General features: G+C 33.1%; 1 long non-coding RNA gene across 2 annotated transcripts; it reads right to left on the bottom strand.

Moving 5' to 3' along the window:
* Positions 1-12,683: 12,683 nt before the first annotated feature.
* On the bottom strand, positions 12,684-20,891 carry LOC138316015 (uncharacterized). 2 transcript variants are annotated; one of them, XR_011207578.1, is made up of 5 exons: positions 20,616-20,890; positions 17,446-20,208; positions 14,669-14,951; positions 14,326-14,417; positions 12,684-14,119 (listed from the first exon to the last, which is right to left on the bottom strand). It is a non-coding gene; the product is annotated as an uncharacterized lncRNA (long non-coding RNA). The 2 variants fall into 2 exon arrangements; XR_011207577.1 differs by having other exon boundaries at positions 14,669-20,208; positions 20,616-20,891.
* Between the last annotated feature and the right edge of the window lie 1,130 nt (positions 20,892-22,021).

Below are 22,021 nucleotides of genomic sequence, written 5' to 3'. Positions count from 1 at the left end.
GGATTTTCTTTCATAATTACACGAAGATACCTGCTATTAAAGCATAAATTAGAGTATTTGAAACATCGAATTTCACTCTTTTAGTTATTTACATTCGAGCCAAAGTTATTGTACGATTAACTTCACTCAAAAGTAATCATAAAAAAAATGTTGGTCGGCTTTTCCTGTGACCGTCGATATAAGTGATAGCACATCAGTTATAGTACAGCTTGCTATAAGCCATGGACTATTGTGACGTCACACGGTTTAGAGCTAGAAAATATGCATAATCGGGTGGTCAGAAAATTTGACCTCTATATCGACGGCTTACAGGTTATTCCGGTCGCGCGCGGCACGGAGAGGTTTCTACACGTGCTAATAAAGCCATTTCCAGCATAAACTGAAATTATCATTTTTGACTGCACAAATCCTTTAATTTTGAGCAATCAGACGGCTTTTATTTCGAAACAAGGGCAACAATGTATTTACAACTGTCACTAGTTCAATCGGCATACCCCATAACCCATATATACCAATTTTCACTAATATCTAATAATATCTAAATTTCAACCAATCAGAGACCTCCATTTTGTTTCCATGGCAACTAATATTTTTGAAAGTGTTACCATGTTATTCAGCATACCTCGTAACCTCTATATACCAATTTTCACTTCATTCTGACATCATTTAAATTTCAGCCACTCAGAGGCCTCCGTTTTGTTACCATGGCAACCAATATTTTAAAAGGTGTTATCATTATATTTAGCATCAAAAATTGTAACTGTACACTGATTTTCACTTACATCGGACTCTGGAATCATAAACTGGAAATGTATAACTAGGTATACTAACAAATAAGTGGTCCGTTGCTACATGCACTCTCTATTTTGAAGTCACTCAAAAACAGTTTTCCCGGATTTTAATTTTGAACCTAATTTACACATTGACAGAAAATGTCATGAGAGTATTTTTAAATGGGGTTAAAATTGTGGACAAAAACAGGGTAAAATGAGATGACAAAGAGCAATGTTTCGTTTTTGTTTTTTCCAAAAAGTGTTACTTTTTCGTAAAAAATATTATTTCAAACTAAATTCTCTGTTAAAAATCTAAAAGAAATTACTTAAATATAAAGTATACGATCTACTCAAATGATTTATGAATAAAAAATGTAGAATATTTAACAAAGGCTAACCTTTTTAGGCATGTTTGTGCAGGTAGTTTTAATGAAAATGACTACAAAGAATTCAGGCCCTTTGGGCCTTTTCAAAATCACAAAAGGAAAAAGAAGTGTCATTTTAAAGGGACAATTAGTAGTACTTTCAATATGCAAAGTTTCAAGAAAATTGGGCTGTGGGCAGTTTCTATGGGATTTTTAACATTAGCTTGAACACCACCTTTCACACTTTTCAGTATTATTTTCGGATTCTTCTTTGTAACGAAAGCTTTGTGATAGTGTCCAGGTGGAAATCACTACAATATATGGCAAATTGTATTTGATCTAGTGCTCAAAGTTATATCTCAAACGAATATTTGAAAGATTTTCCAAAATCAAAATTCATCATGCAGGTAAGTCACAGAAAAAAAAGATGTCATATAATATACAGTGGTGTAGGGCCGATAATTCAATTTACTGACGCTCTGGTGTGATCGCATCAGAATGCCATTTTCTTAATTCTTGTTAACAAGTATAATTTTCTGTTTTCTTTCTTCTTTGAGATCGTTAATCAACTTAAATAGAGGATGACTAAATTTTTAACAAATTGACACGTGGAAAGTATAACCTGGGTGACTCTTACGCTTTGTGGAAAGCCATTTAAACAAATCATTTGAATTGATATATACAGGGAGTTGAACGTGTCTCGGTATGCGAAGGTGTACATTGGTATGCAAAGTGATTGGGAAATCACTCATGTCTCTTCTATGCTTCATGCAACACTCTTATAGAAACTGCGTTTCGGTGACAAAATGATTGAAGTTTCTAAAAATTCAAGAGATGATTACTGTCTTCATTTAGTTAAAAATCTATTTAAGAAAAACCACGCGATTTTCCCACAAAAACATCACCTGTGTATAGTACATGACTTAGTTTGACTGAATGTGAAATTGTAGTTCATTAGAACGGCCGTATGATAGACAGAATTCTGTAAACTAACCAATCAAACAATGTTTACTCTGTTTCCACTGTGAGAAATCGATGAATTTACAGTACCGAGACACGTTCGACCCCCTGTCTATAAGCTGTTAATTCATTAATTCATTTTTCATTTCATAGTATAGTTCAAGCGATTTGAATTTTTCGGTTTTAAAACGCAAATTTTACCCTTTAACTTGCAAAATATCAAATAAGGAAATATTGTTACTTTGTATTCTGAGCGATCGTAATAATTAACTCTGTGCAATTATCATTCTTTAACAGCAAACTAAGACCACATCCACTTTGGATACAGTTATATACTCAGCAGACATCTGACAGCCTGTTTGGAAGATATTACTTCATTTTGTCCAGTTTTTGGCAAATAATTGGCTCATAAGTAAGGTCACAAATTTTGTCAAATGATTTTGTGTACGTTATTGACATAACAGACTGAAAATGTTGACACAAGTTTTGATGAAAGAAAACGTTTAAAATCATTATAATCATTAGAAACCACCGACAGACATTACACTGCCCTATAAGCACTATTCTTTGTCGAAATTCTTACTTTTGATGTACTATATATGTTTTGATGAGAACTGAATCTAAAGCGTTAAAATAGGAAATGAGGTTGCAAGCCACTTTGAACTCACTTTTAGACATTTGAAAATATCCTGATGTTTGACAATACTATCAAAACTCATTTTGGCTCCTAATTCTCTTTGTTTGTTTGATTATTTTAACGTCCTATTAACAGCCAGGGTCATGTAAGGACGGCCTCCCATGTTTGCAGTGTGTAGCGTGAGTGAAGTGCGATGTGCGTGTTTTGGGAGACTGTGGTATGTTCGTGTTGTGTCTTCTTGTATAGTGGAACTGTTGCCCTTTTTATAGTGCTATATCACTGAAGCATGCCGCCGAAGACACCAAGCAACACACCCCACCCGGTCACATCATACTTACAACGGGCTAACCAGTCGTCCCACTCTCTGTTTGCTGAACGCTAAGCAGGAGCAGAAACTACCATTATTATAGACTTTGGTGTGTCTCGGCCAGGGGACAGAACCCAGAGCCTTCCTCACAATGGCGAACGCTCAACTCAAGGCCAAAAGTGAGGCGGTGCCAAGGGAGGCATTAGGAAAGATAGTCAGTTAGGAAGAATAGAAAAGATCAGATCATAAATTTAGTCGCCTTTTACGATCATGCAATAGGGACAGCAGGCACAATTCTAACACCCTACCTGAAGGACACTATTTCTCTTTGCAAACTCACGATTAGTAAGAATTGTATTTTTAATAGATTGCTGGTTACCTTTGGCATTGAGAAACATATTAAAGGTTCGCTATAATATATAAAGATGGATATAATGCTGGTTAAAATGACTGTGTTACTTAACCTAGTGGTAATAAACAACATCATTTGTGTATATCTCAATTGACATATCACTTAAGCTTGGATATCCTGTAGGCGTTATCTCCCTTTAGTCAAAGTGTCCGTTTGCAGTCATTATTACATTGTCTTTATGTGTTATGGTATTGCCTGCAGTAGCCATTGGAAATCGTAACGTTTTTATCGCCGTTCTGTCACAGCAATATACTCGTCGGTTTATTTATTCTATAGTTGAAGATGAGCATCCAAACAGAGAGACAAAGGCCGAAGGACGCCAGGTAATATCAGGCATCATCAGCCAAATAGAGACTTCATTGAAAACAGGACGTTACAGAAGTTCATGTTTAGGAAAATGGGTAATGAACGCCCGAAATGAAACATTTTGCTAGGCAAGATTATTCCTAATCATAAGGAAGGAAGAGTAACTAAACTATTAACTAAAATTGCGAGATGGAAATTTGTAAACAAGAAAAAAAGGAAAAGAAAACCCACACGTTCTCCTTCAAGGATTCGCCTGTGATCACCTAACAAACACCTGAGGAGGTAGTTGGAATTCCTCTAATGTTCACTACACAGCACAAAATCACAAATCCAATGTTCACTACACAGCACGAAATCACAAATCCAATGTTCACTACACAGCACGAAATCACAAATCCAATGTTCACTACACAGCACGAAATCACAAATCCAATGTTCACTACACAGCACGAAATCACAAATCCAATGTTCACTACACAGCACGAAATCACAAATCCAATGTTCACTACACAGCACGAAATCACAAATCCAATGTTCACTACACAGCACGAAATCACAAATCCAACGTCTTCTGCCATCCATCGATAATGGAAAAATTGAAGGCCATTCAAGACTTAGAGGCACTGACAAACAAACGTGGAATCATGTAGGTCATAACTCCATGGAAATATTTATTTTCACCCGGGCTTTAACGAGCAAACAACTCTTTCCTTGAAGATAATTATAGATTAATACATCTACAGAGGGCCATCATTGTATATTATCCTGGGTGGGAATCAGGAAGCACACTCTATTACAGCTTACCCAACGGTGTGTGTATGATTGTTACCGAGACCAGCAAATCTTAACTATAAGTACTGTAAAAAAAAACACTAACCAATGCACTTATACTTACCTCATAGCATAAAGGAAACATAACGCATGAGCAAGGCCAGCCAAGGTTTAGGCATATATGGGATGAACACCTCGATCAGGGAGCTGTGACTTCTCAAGACTACATGGATATGCATAATCTGTAATATACATGTCTTCAGTGTTATCTATGCGGAACTTGATGGAACAATCGATAGTATAAGTTAAGTTTATAAAACAGGGTTCAAGTAGTCAAGAATAGGCAGTTTAAGTCAGGACATTTCACATGTATAATCAAAGTACTGAAAGTACTGAGAGCTTAAGGCAAGTGTGATGAAAGTTAATTTGCAGGTATTCAGACGAGTAGACATAAAAAAAACAAGTATTAGCTTCCCAAAAAGCTAAGAAGACTACCATACAGTATTGTTTATTAGGAAGCAATGATAGAAAAGCTTGACGAATTGTTCTTTTCACAGTTAGCTGCCATAGTTCTTATGACAATTCCTTTTTGAAGAATGATAATTCAAATGCTTTCACATTCAATGTAAAAGATTATCAACTTCATGATATTCATGAAAGGGCCACTAGACTATCTTTCCGAAACAGAAAGTAGTCTTTTTATAACAATTATAACATAATAAATTGAAGTTTTGTCGTGTGTCATAGAAATGGTCAACTAACGCATTGTTATTATGACGATGCCAGGAACATAATACGACCTGCGTTATGAAACTTAACGTTTTATTTATTTCAATAAAGTTGTTCAGAAGGTGAAGTGGGCCTTTTCCTTATGCTAACAAGTTTTCCGTCAAATGTACACTATACTGATATACATTTACATGTACTTGGACAAGTTGGTGAAATACATAGTATACCATAAAAACAAGCATAACGTTTCGGTTAAAACTGTACTTTACTCAGCGCATACAGTTCCACAAATATCCCCTAAGTATAGCCTAACTTTGTTTCAGCATCTCCCATGTACAGACGGTTTTTACAAGTAGGTCATGATCAATAGTTAGGTTATATATAGATGATCCACACGCTCCCGACAATGTTTCTATTCAATACGTGTAGCGTCACCTTGTGTGATTTCTGAGAATATTGTCCGACAACCAGAAAAAACATTAGGACTTCTCTGGGTTTATCTAATGATAATTTGTTTGCAATAATTTCCCAACAGGTACCCCTTACACACATGAAATCTTCAACAACAAGTAATCATGCACAATCAACACACGTAAATTGTTTTTGACCAGCCAATCAAAGTGAACAGACTATTTATAACCATGTGAAATCCCAACAACATGACAGGCAAAGCAACCGATTATAATAGCTATCATCCTGGAATGTCAAGAGTCAAGAGTCAAGAAGTTTTATTTAGAGTCGCATACATGGGGAACATAATAACATTAGCACTGTAGTGCTATTCTTGCGACAAACATATGTAAAATATCACAGTACAAACAGGTAAAATATATATAGACAGACAACAATTTAACTATAGCAAGCATGCAATAGATACATGATATGGAAACAGCTATCACAGTTTAGCAGAAATAAAAAAATTTAATTTAAAGGTAATAACTTAATAATTACACTTGTATATCACACAAATGTTACACAAAAAAGGTTAAGACACTGAAGTGTAATGTACATAAATGCTAATATAGCAAAGTGTAAAAATTTACAGGATATACACTAACATAGTGTGAATTAAAAGTAGATATTGAAGTCATAGGTAGAAAACAAAAGCTAAAAAAAGATTTATAAAAGTAATGATCTTTGAAAAGGTTTGAAATATCACAGGTTATATGGTATAATTACAAGTAGGTAGATTCCAAAGGGGAACAACTCATCCTATATGGTGTGTACAGATGGTACAGGAGCAGATCTGTGTATCCCAGGTGTGAAGCAGTCTGCGAAACGAACTGTAGTTTTCAGCTTGCCGACATTCATTTGGCAAACTGTTCCACACCTGAGAAGCAGCGAAACGAAAAGATCTCTTACCATAAGTGGAGGTGTTTACCCTTGGAATCTTTACCAGGTTGTCCTGTCTAAGATTATAAAACAAGAGGCCCATGGGCCTTAACGGTCACCTGAGTTAGAATATATAATGAAACAAATTAAAGACATATAAACACTATATGCTGGTCCTTGAAGTTGGTCAGTGATTTATAAATTTCACTTTTTAGACTATGAAGAGTATTTGCTTCCATCAAACCTGTGAACTTAGAGGTATTTTTTGAAATTTTAATAATTTTGACCCTTTTTGGTCCTGCCCATTCACAAATTTTGTAAAGGACCTTAAGACCTTTCTATTTATGAAAAGTATTTGATTCTACCATTTCCAGAATTTCAGAAGAAGAATTTTGAAGTTTTAGCCTATTTGACCCTTTTTTAGCCCCGCCCCTCTGCCCCCAGGGGGTCGGCCAGGACCAATGTGGATATGATATTAAAATGCTATCTCAGGCTAATAATTCTAACCAAGTTTGACTCGTTTCCAATGAAAATTGAGCAAAACATGCTCATAAATGTGTTTTCCCTATATAAACTATAGTAAACTTGACCCCCTCCCCAGGGGGAAACGCGAGACCCCAGGGTCATATAATTCACAATTTTTGTAAAGGACCTTAAGACCTTTCAAAAGTATTTGATTCTACCATTTCCAGAATTTCAGAAGAAGATTTTTGAAGTTTTAGCCTATTTGACCCCTTTTGACCCCGCCCCTAAAGTCCCTGGGGGTCAGTCATAGAAAATTTGTTAATAGGATTAAATGGCCATCTCATACTGATAATTCTGACAACATTTGACTCATTTCCTATTACAAATGACCAAATAATCCGCAAAAATGTGTTTTCCCAATATAAACTATAGTAAACTTAACCCCCTCCCCAGGGGGAAACTAGAGACCCCAGGGTCATATAATTCACAATTTTTGTAAAGGACCTTAAGACCTTTCTATCTATGAAGAGTATTTGATTCTACCACATCTGTGAGTAGAGAAGAAGATTTTTGAAATTTTACTCAATTTTACCCCTTTTGGCCCCTCCCACAGCCCCCTGGGGGGTGGGGACCATATAATTCACAATTTTGATTGGCCTTATGCCTAAGAAGGTTTGTGCAAAATTTCATTGAAATTGCTTCAGCAGTTTTGGAGAAGAAGTTGAAAATGTAAATTGTTTACGGACATACGACGCACGACGCACGACGCACGACGCACGACGACGGACAAAAGGCGATTAGAATAGGTCACTTGAGACTTCGTCTCAGGTGACCTAAAAAACTTCTTTCTTCTCAACAAGATTTTGTAAAATATGAGAAGAAATATCATTTAAAATTTTAAAAACTTCAGAGGCCATATCTTTCATACGCTTAACATGTAAAAAATCAAGTTTGTGCCTCCTTAAAATATCGAAGACTGGGGAAACATAGTCATTGTCAATAAAACGAAGTGCTCTCTCCTGGACTTTTTCCATTTTCCTAGTATTAGTCAATGTACAAAAGTGCCAGGCAAGTGGACAATAGTTAAAATTTGAAAGTATAAAAGACTTAAAAATGGTAATTTTCCCCTTCTTTGTAAGATTATTTCCCAGTCTTTTTAAAACAGCAAGTTGTTTGGCAGCATTTCTACAGAGTCGAGATATGTGTGCATCAAATTTAAGAACAAAGTCAATATCTACACCTAAAAGTTTTACAGTATCTTCACACATAATCTCAAGGCCATCGATGTTAAAAGATTTAATAGAATTTGTTGTCTTCTTTCCAAAACATATAGCCTGGAACTTCTCTGGGTTGGCCTTCATACCATTAAAATTAAACCAGTCTATTCGAACTTTACTCTCTTTTTCTAAGCAACCTTTCATATGTGAAAAACTATCACCTATCTTAGAGAGAGTATTATCATCTGCATAATTATATAAAACACATTTGTCAACAAAAGTAAAAATATCATTCATAAAAATATGACAATGGTAGCAATAATGAAAATCAATGGAACATACAACTCAAAAAAAAAGTGTTGGAGAAGAAAAACTGGAAAAGAAGCAAGCAGGATAGATTACTGGCTTATAGCAAAAGATTTCTTAAATAGAATTAACTCCTGTGATATAAGACCAGCTCAGATACGCTCAACTGATCATATGGCTATATCACTAAAACTGATAAATGTAGGCGAAACACGCGGAAAGGTAATTTGGAAAATGAACAACAGTGTGCTAAAAGACATAAACTATACTGAAAAAAATTAAAAATGTAATTGTAAATGCGAAAAAAGAATGTCGAAGGAGTAATCTAAATAAAAGGCAAACATGGGATTATATAAAAATTCTAATTAAAGAAGCAACAATTGGTTACTGTAAAAAGTAAACAGAGGAAGGATAAAGTTATATACCTTGAAGAAAAACTTAAAATGGTTCATGAAAGAAATGAAAGTAAATCAGAAAAAGAAAATGAAGAGCAAATCCTTATATTGGAAAAAGAAATAGAAGAATATTATGAACACAAAGCACAGGGTGAACAAATTAGGTCAAGATGTCAATACATAAAAAAGGGAGAGAAACCAAATAAATACTTTTTGGGCTTAGAAAAACAAAGACAAGCTAAAAAAGTTATACATAAGGTTAAAGACAAGAATAATAAATTAGTAACGAAAAAGAGTAAAATTCTGGATGTTATTCGTCTGTTTTACGAAGACCTATACAAAAGTAAAAATCCTAATGAAGAATCTATAAAGCAATATCTCAGAAATACAAATTGTCAAGACACCCTAAATGAATCGGAAAAAGCTATTTGTGATGGACCCCTAACAAAATCTGAATGTACACATGCTATCAAAAATATGAAAAAAATAAAAGCCCCGGTTTAGACGGTCTAACAGTAGAATTCTACGAGCATTTCTGGAGTATTATTGGAGATGATGTAATCAACGCCTTAAATGAAGGGTATTATGCAGGAGAAATGTCAGAGTCACAAAAAATAGGTTTACTTTCTTTAATATACAAAAAGGGTGATGAAACTTCGTTACAAAATTGGAGACCGATCACCTTACTAAATATAGACTATAAAATTGCAGCATTTGTATTAGCTCAAAGATTGAAAAAAATAATGCCTAAATTTTTACATACAGATCAAAATGGATACATCAAAAATAGGTTTATTGGGTTTAATATACGACAAATACAAGATGTGATAGACTATGCTGAAAAATTTGGAACAGATAGCGCAATTTTATTTTTAGATTTTAATCAAAGTACTGAAAGTACTGAAAACACAGCGCTACACAAAGAGAAAAAATTAAATGAAATAAAATGTCTTTTCATAATTAGAATACATGAGCCATTATTTTTTAACAATTTTGCCCATATATATTGCAATTGTTTGATTACATGTTCTGTATTTATACATTCATATATGCATACACTTGTATAACCATATCTATATATTTACACTTGCTAGGCTTGGTCACTATACGCTAATACTAGCCGATTTTGTTTACCATAACTGCATGGTAACATTGAACTTTGAACTTGCGTAAGGAAATGTTCTGTGCAACGTAAAAGGACTACTTTTTTTTAAAGAAACACATGGCTTTGTTTACATTTTGACGAAACATTACGTGTATATTGTTGTTTTTCATAGAATTTTGGAAAAATGTAAACAATATATACATGTTTTATATTTAAATATGATTCAAACAATTTTTAAATTAACAACTGTATAAAGAAACGGAAAAATATCCCGACCGGGGCGACGTGCTTTCATTTTTGTTAAAAATGATGGGTGTCGAATGTAAACATTACCTCTGTGCCTATGTTCGTCCTACGATCGAGCCTTTGGGGTGGACGGGTGTGAGACCCTCTGATAGAGGTCAGTTATAAACATATCCTCTTGTCTTTGTTCTTTGAGTATTTAATCATGTGTATTATAAAACATGCACCGCTAATAATCCACGTGTTGACAGTTCCGCGTCACCACAAATACATTGTATCCATCGAACACAAGTGAATTTGTTTCATCTATCGATGGCGATATGGATCTAAGCGTAGATTATATAATCACATGGCTCCCAAGGATGTAATATCGTCAAGTCAGACGACATCTCAAACACATTGAGCTACTTGAAAATCGGTGTTTTCACAACTTCGGCAACGTAAAGTGTGTAAGCGTGCGTCAGCTTCGCCTCGCTGCACAATAGAATCTAACGGTCACCGAGTTCACACATGTGGCCGTGTACAAATTCTTTATGTTATTACGCTATATATTAACTTTTAGCAAAATTGAATATATATTTAAAGTTCTGATCTGATTAAATAAAATTATCTCTGAAATTTACTTTGTTTGTCATGTTTATTTTACACTAAAATATTGAACTTTTTTGTCGTCGCGGATGAATAATTCTACCTTACGTGAAGCGTCATCATTCGCTGTTCAATTGAGTAAGCTCCTCCCACTTTTGACCGACTTTTATTGAATAATTACGTCACTTTCAAATGACGATTTTATTGCATAAAATATAAATAAAAAGTCGTGTGAGTGTAAATATAGGGATTGGATTTCGTTTTTATGTTAACCATGCTTGTATGGAGCAATTCCTCTAAGAATATATTCAATATGGGGCGCTAACGCGCCCCATAGAATATATTCTTAGAGGAATTGCTCCATACAAGCATGGTTAACATAAAAACGAAATCCAATCCCTATATAATAATGCATGTTTTATAAGAGTGACTACAAGGACAATACAAATGAGGCTAATCCCGTTACATAACCACGAAGCAAAATATGACATAAATGTATGTTTCTACATTCTTTATAAAGCATATAAAAAAAAAATATTGCTAAATTTCATAAGTATTTTAATTGATATCGATGAAATTCTAAACCGTTGATCAATATGATATTCAGGCATAACATGTATGCTGTACCCATACCCGAGCCAAAGTCACGTAATTGAACAAATGCAATACACTGAGGAGTTGGTGAAATTAGATTTAGACAAGAACATGCATCTAAACACACTTCTGTAAGAAAGATTTGAATAGTTCTAGACAGAATTTTCTTTACTACGCTGACAAGGGCCAGGGTTTGGCAGTTTAACCAACTAATCTAACTTCCGTTAGCATTGGTTTCTTTCCGATACAATGCAAATTTTAAAGTACTCTTCGACTGAATTGTCTCTTTAAACTTCCTTTCAAATTTAAATGTTTCAATGGATCATTTACAGTTGTGTATGACATACAAACTGTATATATAATACTTAGTAGTATAGAGAATTATCATTACGGTTTAAAGATGCTCCACCGCTGAAAATGGTATGTTTTTTCTATCAAAGACGACAAATAAGCATTCTTCTTCAGTTACTTACTCTACATCATTACCACCACAGGAAAGTTTGAGCTTCTAATTCTACTAAAGATAAAAATAACATTAAAAACAATTAATTGCATCCTGTAAAAGATCCATGGCACAATGTCCTTTACTGAATTAATAGTCATTGTGCATGCTCCAAAAGCCAAATAAACTATCTTATATTATTTTTTGTATTAATTAGACATATACAAACAGAATGAACACCAATTCAGGCCAAGAAATATCCCAGGTCCGATGGCCCGAGACCAGTAAAATATCCTCCAGGGCAAGTGAAAATTGGTGTAAACTTGCCCGATTTTAATGTAAATTACCCTGTTTTGGGTATAGTTAGAATGAAATCTTAAATTCGGGCAAGTGGTTTTCAAAATAAGTTTCTTGCCCTGCAATTATTGTTAACATTAATAGTACTGTTTATGTTGTTCACAGTGGAGCACCTTTAAAGGTTTCAAACTCAATTATGTGGAGACAGCCATTAAAGAAATCAATATGCCTATTAAACTGATTACAAGGTGAACGAAAATTATGCGATGTGACCATCATGTCCTTGTAGTTAAAGGTTAGGATAATGCAATTGGACTCAATTATACATATCTGAAGTAGATGTATTTGTTGCTTGAATGGAAGTTGAAATCACTGTAACCTTCCTGCAAGTAACCTATTTGGTCAATATGTGATGTAACTAAGAAAATTTGAAATGATAATAGTAAAAAACAAAGAAATTTAATCTGTTCATGTATTGCATATTTATTTTTACATCTATATTATATTAAAGGAACACATGAATATATTTTCAGTTTTAGGATATAAATAATGCTGCAGCCTTTGCAACCAATTTTCAAATTCTTGCAAATAATGCCTGAAAATATCAGCCAATGTAAAACCTCACACATTTAGCATCAAATTGTTCTTAAATGTAAATGTATGCATTTATAATACATTTACATAGACGGAATTTGAAGCAATACCTTTACGAGTGCTTAAGTTAACTTGCCATCAAGAAAGTCTTTAAATACTTATTAAATGTAAACATCGACAATATGGAATTATCAATGATAAGCATCACTGTAAATATCCTGCATATTTGAAACAAATAGAAATCACAGACAAGGATAACATCACAATTGTACTACGGTTAAATAACATGTTATGCACAGTTTTGTAGTCACAAGGTTATTGTATTTCCATGTAATATATCTTTTTTTTTTATAATTTACATTTTATTCAGTTTTTCATCAATACATGTAATGTACACAAGATAACGGTGATCAATGATCATCATACATACTTCATATATATTTACTATTTCCCACGTGTGTAATCATACATGTACCCTTACACTCGTGCATAGCTTTTTCTCATGCTGTATAGATTATCAATATACATACACAAAACACTCTTCTTACTTGCTTAGATTCTTTCCTGGTCATTAAACTTGCATTCACATACCCACAGTACTTTCTAATTGTTTAAGTACATATGTATAACATTTTATCTATCCATACATTTACATTAACATTTAATATGATATGTAATATTTCTGTTATTGTTGAATTGTGTAAATGTTGCATTTTGCGCTGTCAAATTTCTGCTTATATAACACTGCTGTTAAGAATAGCATATTTTGTTTAGTTCAAGTCTACAACATTATTTAGTTAAACATATAGAAGGTAAATTGATATGTACCTCATTCTTGTAACATGATCTTAACATGCCATTCAATTTTTGATATTTGTTATTGATATTGTGGAAATTGGCCTAAATACATACAATTCAGAAATTAACAAAAAGAGATGCTTCATGGATTACATGCATATTGGTACACATGTCTTTCAATAAAATGTTCAATTCACAGAATTTAATATGTAACAATTACATACTTATTACAGAATTATAGCTGCAATATCATTAAGTGGAAATTAATAATAATCATGTAGATTCTTCTCAAGCAATTAATAATGATTTTCACTCCGGCCAAGAATAAATTATTTCCATGATAAAATTGAACTCCTTTTGCTGCTAGTTGATAAATTGTCTCGTAAAATTTTCTATTATTTATGTTAGGTCATTGTTCAGTCTCACAAGGGTAGAATTGTTGACCTGTCAAGTTTGTGGTTCCAGTTCATTAATCTTTCTTATCTGGAAGAAAAGAAATAGTTTTCAATGAGTCAAATATGCATCATTATAAACACATTAGTTTCCTATTGTTGCTATCACTTTGTGAAAGTCTGGGAATGTCTTGCAAATGCATCAAACAATTGCTCAAATATATTACTTTTAGCAACATTTTTTATACATTAAAATTAACATGTAAGTTCGGAAAAAAAAAGTTTTGTAATACTTACCAATATAGAATTTTCCTTATGAATTTTAAAGGGGATTTATCTATTCATGTTGTTGTCAAGTCACGTACCATTCTCCAAAACAAGTATTTGTGCTGAAATGAAAGAAGATGAATTGTTAGAATGAAATGACTGGTAGTATCATTTATTATGATATCTTTAATGAATTGTTAACATACCTTAAAACAAGTGATATGCAGTGCTAAAAAAATATCAATTTGTAGTATACTTTAACATATCTTTTATTATTGTCTACTTTCCATGATAAAAGTATCCTAAATGACATTGTAAAACAGATGTTTCCCTCGCATGCAAATTAATATTAGCTTATATGGACTATATCTACCTTGAGACCTTGTCTCTGCCACTTGTTGATATGGCAAGATATGATGACATCTGGCGGCTAAAATATCTAGACATCTCTTGATCTGTGATCTTTCCGAGGATAAATTTCCTCAATGGTGAAAGGATTCCATAGTTCCATGGTCCTTTCCTTCAGTAATGCTGGGTCGCATCACCAGTAGTTGAATTATGGACCAGGTTATCTGATCATGTGAAGGTGGTTGTTTGCCACCTTCATATATTGATCTGCCGAACTGTTCAAGCATCTTGCTCTCAGGTTTCTGGATCTGTTAAAAGATGGAAAACACTGCACTGATAGGATAATAAATATTCCCAAAGCCAAAGGTAGCTAGCACTTTAGTTATACTGAAACACTAAGACAGAGGGTTGCCGGTTGGTAGAATGCAAGAGAAACACATTTTCACTTTGATCTGAGCAAAACTTTTAACAAACATATGCACTATTTGAACATCATAAAACAGGGTTCACATGCATATAAACACATAAAAATGTATCATTATATGATGATAGTGGTATTCAGATTAATGGAGTTTGTCAAGTATCGTAAGGTTTGAGGTGGAAATTTTACGACACCATGATAAACCAAAGTATAAAGGTAGCTGATCAGTAAAACATGCAAAAAAAAATCATAGACAGCTCGTTAAAATCGTTCGCTTGTATGTGGTTGTCACTCATATCATTTCAAATTTTAAATGTTGAAGAGCGCATAAGCACTACGTAGTAATCTAAATCTTCAGATGAGCATGATTTGTAAAGAAAATAATTGACATGAAAACATAACAGCACAGATCTAGAGAGGCCTCGCGATCATAAGCCAGTTTGCCTTTGAAGGCTATTATTTATATGAGAATTGTTTACACATCAAGGAATAAAATAATAAATTCTAATCGATCATTGATTGGTTTAAATAAAACTGATGAGGACCACAGGGGCCCGTAACTACTGTTTATATTAATTATGATATATATTTTCAGTCAATGGGTATACGTATGTTATATCCAGTCCCAATACTGTGATATATAACGTACCCAGTGATTGAAAATATATCTTATAATTAATATATACAGTAGTTACGGGCCCCTGTGATTGGGCCATGAATTTCAATCGATTCCCAACACTAGGTATATATATGTCAGCTTTCTGTTGGTCAATATTGTTCATGACATATATCAGTCTATCTAGATGTACTGTACATTAGATCCATCTTTTAACTATCATTTTAGTGCCAATCATTATCACTGATCAGTTATTAGAATCATATTTGAATTTTGATAAGATAATGATAATCATAAGGATTAATTGAATAAGATTGGACAGTTTTTTTGTGTGTTTTCAACCTGTTTTGTATTTTGTTAGCCAAATAACACACCTTTTTGCTCAGGTATAATCGTAAATCAAATATTATATGGACTAATTTTAAATTCACATCATGATTTAATTACAATTTCAATATCTGGTTATAAGAATATAAATTTCATCTCTGAAAAACATGAAAACATGACAAAGTAGACTGAAGATGTCTTAAATATGAAAGTACACCACAAATTAAATGTCATTTGAAAATTTGATGGTCTATTATTATATAAACTTTAATCTTGAGTTCTGCTTCAATTAGCCAGATTATTATTCTGACAATTCATGCACAACAATTTCAAATGAATGAATGATGCATTCACATTCATCAAATAGATGCAGTTTACATTTCTCCAAAAATAAATATGATTTAACATTTGTAAATTCTAGTACAGGACTAAAAATAACCAATGAATAACACAATAAGATTCCAGTGAGGTGGTTAAAATCAAAATTAATTTGTCCCTAGAAACAAGATGGGGTAAACTGGCACTGAAAACATGTCAAAATGGAACATCTGGTTGCATATTTACATTGTCAAATACATGTGTATTGGGATTACAACTGAAACACTAACTATTTAAATTCTAGCTAAAGATAGAATAGGCTACTGGGATGCTGTAGTCATGAACGAACATACAGTAGTCATGATTTGGACAAAATTTAATTCTTAGCTAAGCATCTAGACTGGCCACCAGACCCTAAGTTGCTGATAAGACTTTCTCAGCAGAGTTCTTTACTAGATTATCTCCCCCTAGTTTAAAACTTAGGATCAGGCATGTAGTAGAAACAAAAATAATCAAGCCAATTTTTTTGTTTGTTTAATATTCTAGAGAATGGTAGCCAGTCTCCTAAGCATCTCATGAAACCAGATATATGTTTCTGATGAAACACATTATTTCCACATAAACAAAACAACACTATCATGAAGCTTTTGACAGTAGTTCCAGCCATTCGGAAATCTGGATTCACAACAGAATATGTACACAATCACGACTACTGTTCCGTAACGACTACTGGTTGGGTCCAAGTTAAGTAGTATGCGTACATTGTAGGCACGTTGATTAGTCGAGAGTTAATGTCGACAAATCGGCGTTAATTTAGATGACAAATGTCGTCAAACGAGCACCTGCACTTATCAATCGTCTTTCAGTCGAATCCTATCAGAACTGGGCAAATGTCAAAAAATTATCGTCATTAACTAAACTAACACAACGTTAGATACTGTGATAGATCTAGCTGAATGTTGATAAACAGCATCAGTCAACGGTACCTCAGTCAACTGTCAATAACTTTGGATGTTGAAAATGTGCGATAAAATGGATCTCGCAAAAGTATTATTAATGAAATACAATATCCAGGCATGTAAAATATGGTACACAAAATGTTTTCTAATACATTACTTACATTTTTAGCAGTCGATGATGCAAATAAATGTGATGTTAGTGGATATTTCGTCCGGGTCGAAGGTGGAAGAATCTTGCAGCGAAGACATCCGGAACTCCTCGGGGAATAAGAATATATTCTCGCGATAACACTCGATGAGTTCGGGATGGCAGCGAAGACTGATTAAAATTAATACGCGATGGCAAATTAGTTATTAACATGTACGAATAATTATTATACACATTAGGCTACCCGATTAACAATTTTACCATTTAATTTATTATGTAATTTGATTTCTCCGTAATTCATCTCCGTGCACAATAATAATGTTGCATGTGCAGAACACTGAACTATATTTCAGGTAACGATATGACTGTAATACGGTCTAGCTAGTGTAAGGTTTCCGTTGAAATATATTAAATACGCATTTTTCACATTACGATGCTAATCTGCATTCAATAAAATACAGCAAACACTTATTGTTGTTTTATTGATTTTATTTACTTATTTAACGCAATCAATTAAATGATTAGTAAAGCAGTAATTGGAAGACAGCATTTTGATTGGTTGAAAGGAATGAACGGAAATTTATGAATGGAAGTTTATGAATGAAATGGTTCGCAAAATCACCGCTAGATGTCGTTGTGGGGCAAGTCCTACTATGTCTTACAAATCGGGTCAAACCAGACGGCATAAACCCAAGCGCTATGCTATAGCGCTGTGTAAAAAAGGCCTTTGATACTATTGAATGGGTATTCATGCTAGAAGCTTTAGACAAATTTGGTTTTGGAAAATCTTTTATCTCTTGGGTACAGACACTGTACTATGATATATACGGATATATTTCATATAAAATCTCACGCGGAATAAGACAAGGTTGTCCATTGAGCTGTTTGATCTTTGTGATTGCAGTTGAAATTATGGCAATAAATATAAGAGAAAACCAAAACATCAAAGGGGTTAAAATTAAAAGAAAAATAATAAAAATTTCCCAATTAGCAGATGATACAACATTATTTGTAAAATCAAGTGATATAAAAGAAGCAATAAAAGAAATTGAGAACTTTGGTATACATTCTGGGCTTGAGCTTAATAAAGAAAAATCACAAGGTCTTTGGCTAGGTAAAAACAAGAACAAAAAAGAGGTTTATGGTATAAAGATGACAAGAGAAAACATCAAGTCTCTAGGTGTGATTTTTGGTGTTAAAAATAAAGAAGTAGAGCAAATGAACTGGGAAAAAAATATAAATGCTATCAATTATCTCATAAAAAACTGGAAAAAAAGAAAACTGACACTAATTGGAAAAGCTACTATAATAAATGCATTAATCATACCTAAAATAACTTTCCTGGCAACAGTTCAACATATAAATAGTGATCAAATAAAGACACTGGAAAAAATAATATTTGGATATTTATGGGATGATAAACCAGACAAAATTAAGCGAAATGTACTGATAAATGAAATAGATAATGGGGGTGTGAACATAAGAGATATTGAAACGCATATAGAAATGCTTAGGATTACATGGGTGAAAAGACTATTTGACCCAAAAAATACTTTTTCGAACTGGACAATAATACCTAAACTCTATTATGATAAATTTGTTAACACTTCGCTAATATTCAGAATGAATATCAAATCACTTAAAAAGATACATAATATTGAAGAGATCCCAGCTTTTTATATAAAAATACTACAGTCTTGGATTAGATTTAGATCACAAGAGCGAAATGCTTTACCAACATACGTGCATAATGAGATAATATGGGGTAACTCCAGCATTACTTACGAGGGTAAATCTATTATTTTTAAAAATTGGATCGACAGTAATATAATACAAATAAAAGATTTATTTGATGAAACTGGAAATATAAATGATGCTAGCATTTATGAAAAACTAGTTTGCAAAGCAAACTGGATTGCAGAACTCATCAAAATAAAAAAATCAATACCGAAAACATGGATAGAAAAAATGAAAACACAAGTAAGAACAGAGCCAAGTAAAAATAAAGATGAAATTCAAGTATTGAATGGACATACAAACAAATTCTTATATAAAACCTTACTTAATCATAAAATAGAAAAACCAAACCTATTAGAAAAATGGAGATATCATTTTCGGTGTGATATCAATGAGTTCTGTGAAATTTTGAAATTCAATTTAAAAAATTTACATGACAATTCATTAAAAAATTTCAAATGGAAATTGATTCATAATATAATTCCAACTAGAAAAATTCGGAATTGTGTCCATATTGTAATAAGGTTGACGACAACACACATTTTTTCATAGAATGCACACATGTGGAAATGTTTTGGAATAAACTGACAATGAATCTTCATAAAATAGGAATATTTATAAATGTACGATCTCTGAAATATATAGTTTTGGGTTATTATCCAGAAAATAAGATGTGTAAACAATTTAATTTTTTGCTTGCACTTGCAGGATACACAATATATAAATCCTACTATGTCAGTGACAAAAGGCAAAAAAATTCTTGACATATATAGTATGTTTATAGCAGACTTGACATTTTATTCTAAGAATTTCAGTCAACTTGGTCTATTATAATTAGCATACATTGTGATACAAAGTAATAAACTAATTGTTCAGCTGCAATTTTGAATATCCACTTGATATACACCGATCTTCGTCTGTAGAATCAACAACACTAACTTCTTAAGAAAATAAATCCCAATGGCAATGGATCACTTGAAATAACAAACAGCATCGATATAGCTTCAACAGGCACTTTTTAGAATAAATCCAACTGTTGCTGAAAAGAAATAATAGCAAATCAAAATAATTATAGTGTCAATTACATTTAATTTTAAACTGAATATAATTTTGTATTATTTCATATGAACTACATTTAGTTGCATGTATGACAATGTGTAACATTCACTGTGAAGTACTTTTGTTTACATTAATTGGTATAAACTGTACAGGAACTTTGGATATTGACCTAGAAATTATTTAAATAACAAGTTACCGGTAGTTTGTAACTTTGTATCTTAGACTGCTGGAGTATGAAAGATTTATTTACATGTAGAGAGCAGCCAGGGCTAGAGTGTAAGCTTACTAGACTCCCAGGACCCTGTGCTAGAAATGGTAATAACAATACAAAAATGTATTTGGAAAAAGGGTCTTTTTATAATAATATAAATTAAGCAGGTCACTTACCTGAAATAGTAGACAACTGTTTATCTTTACCACCAAAGTGTAGACTATAGCTAGCTTATAATTAGTGGACCACGTGTAGACGCCAACATGTGGATACTGTGCTTCGCGTGAAATTACTGACTTCCGGGTGGTATTAAGAGTTACCTCCCTTAATATAAGGTATCACGACATAAATCTTTAGGTTCTAGGCCTAGTTATGTATGAAAGTGGGAATGATGAATGGATCTCCTCCTGTGAGAGGACACTAAATGTATAATAACATGCCTATTATGAATAAACTTTTATGTTAACAAAAAAAAAAAAAAAAGTGTTCCTATCCAAATACTCTCCCCAGAGAGAAGTAAAAGTGTAATTAACATCATTTGACTATTGATCTTGAGGACAAGGTCATGGAGACATACAGCTAAAAGCTATTTGCTAGAAAATGACAACAAGCTAACTTTACCTGAAGACTCAATTAAAGAACGAAGTAAAATCTGACACCTGTCTATCCCTATATGGTGTATGAAAACAGATAATGATATTGCTTTTCACAAGTTTCATGGCTTTTATCTTAAATGTTGTTTACAGATAGCATTGATAAGGAACTACATTTTTTATATGCAATATCTAAAATTTACATGTAAAACTTTTTAGATGAACTCAGTGGTATAGATCAACTATAAAAGGAAAGGCAGATACTAAAAGAGTTATCAAGACAAGAAATTAAATGCAAGTAATAACAAAAGGATCATGGGTCGTAATGATCATCTGACTATTGGCACAATACAATATTTCAAAAAAATAGTAATGGCAAATAATTAAGGCAACAAAAAGAACTTTTTAATTTGATTATTTGACCTTGAATGAAGGTCAAGGTCATTCATTTGAACAAACTTGGTACCCCTTCATCCCAGCATGTCACAGACCCAATATCAGGTGTCTAGGCCTTTTAGTTATTCACAACACGTCATTTTAAATATGTATGCCTATATGACTCCTGTGACCTTAAATTGCAGTCACGGCCATTGAACATTGTAGCCCTTCATCCTAGCATGTCACAGGCCCAATATCAGTTCTCTGAGCCTCTTAGTTATTCGCAAGATGTTATAAAAAGACTATTTGACCCCTGTGACCTTAAATGGCGGCCAAGGTCATTCATTTGAATAACCTGGTAGCCCTTCATTCCAGCATGTCACAAGCCCAATGTCAGTTCTCTAGGCCTCTTAGTTATTCCCAAAAAGTTTTTTAATATTATAGTTTTTGACCCCTGTGACATTGAACGGCAGTCAAGGTCATTCATTTAAACAAACTTGAAATCCTTTTATCCACGCATATCTTTAAAGCTTTTTAACCTTTTTGGTCCCTAGCTGTGACCTTGAATGTAGATCAAGGTAAATCATTTGAACACACTCGGTAGCCCTTCT

The sequence above is a fragment of the Argopecten irradians genome, chromosome 2, assembly GCF_041381155.1.
Source record: "Argopecten irradians isolate NY chromosome 2, Ai_NY, whole genome shotgun sequence".
In the NCBI taxonomy this organism is placed as follows: domain Eukaryota; kingdom Metazoa; phylum Mollusca; class Bivalvia; order Pectinida; family Pectinidae; genus Argopecten; species Argopecten irradians.
Note: the sequence above shows the minus strand (reverse complement) of the source record. Positions and strands in the feature narration are given on the sequence as shown.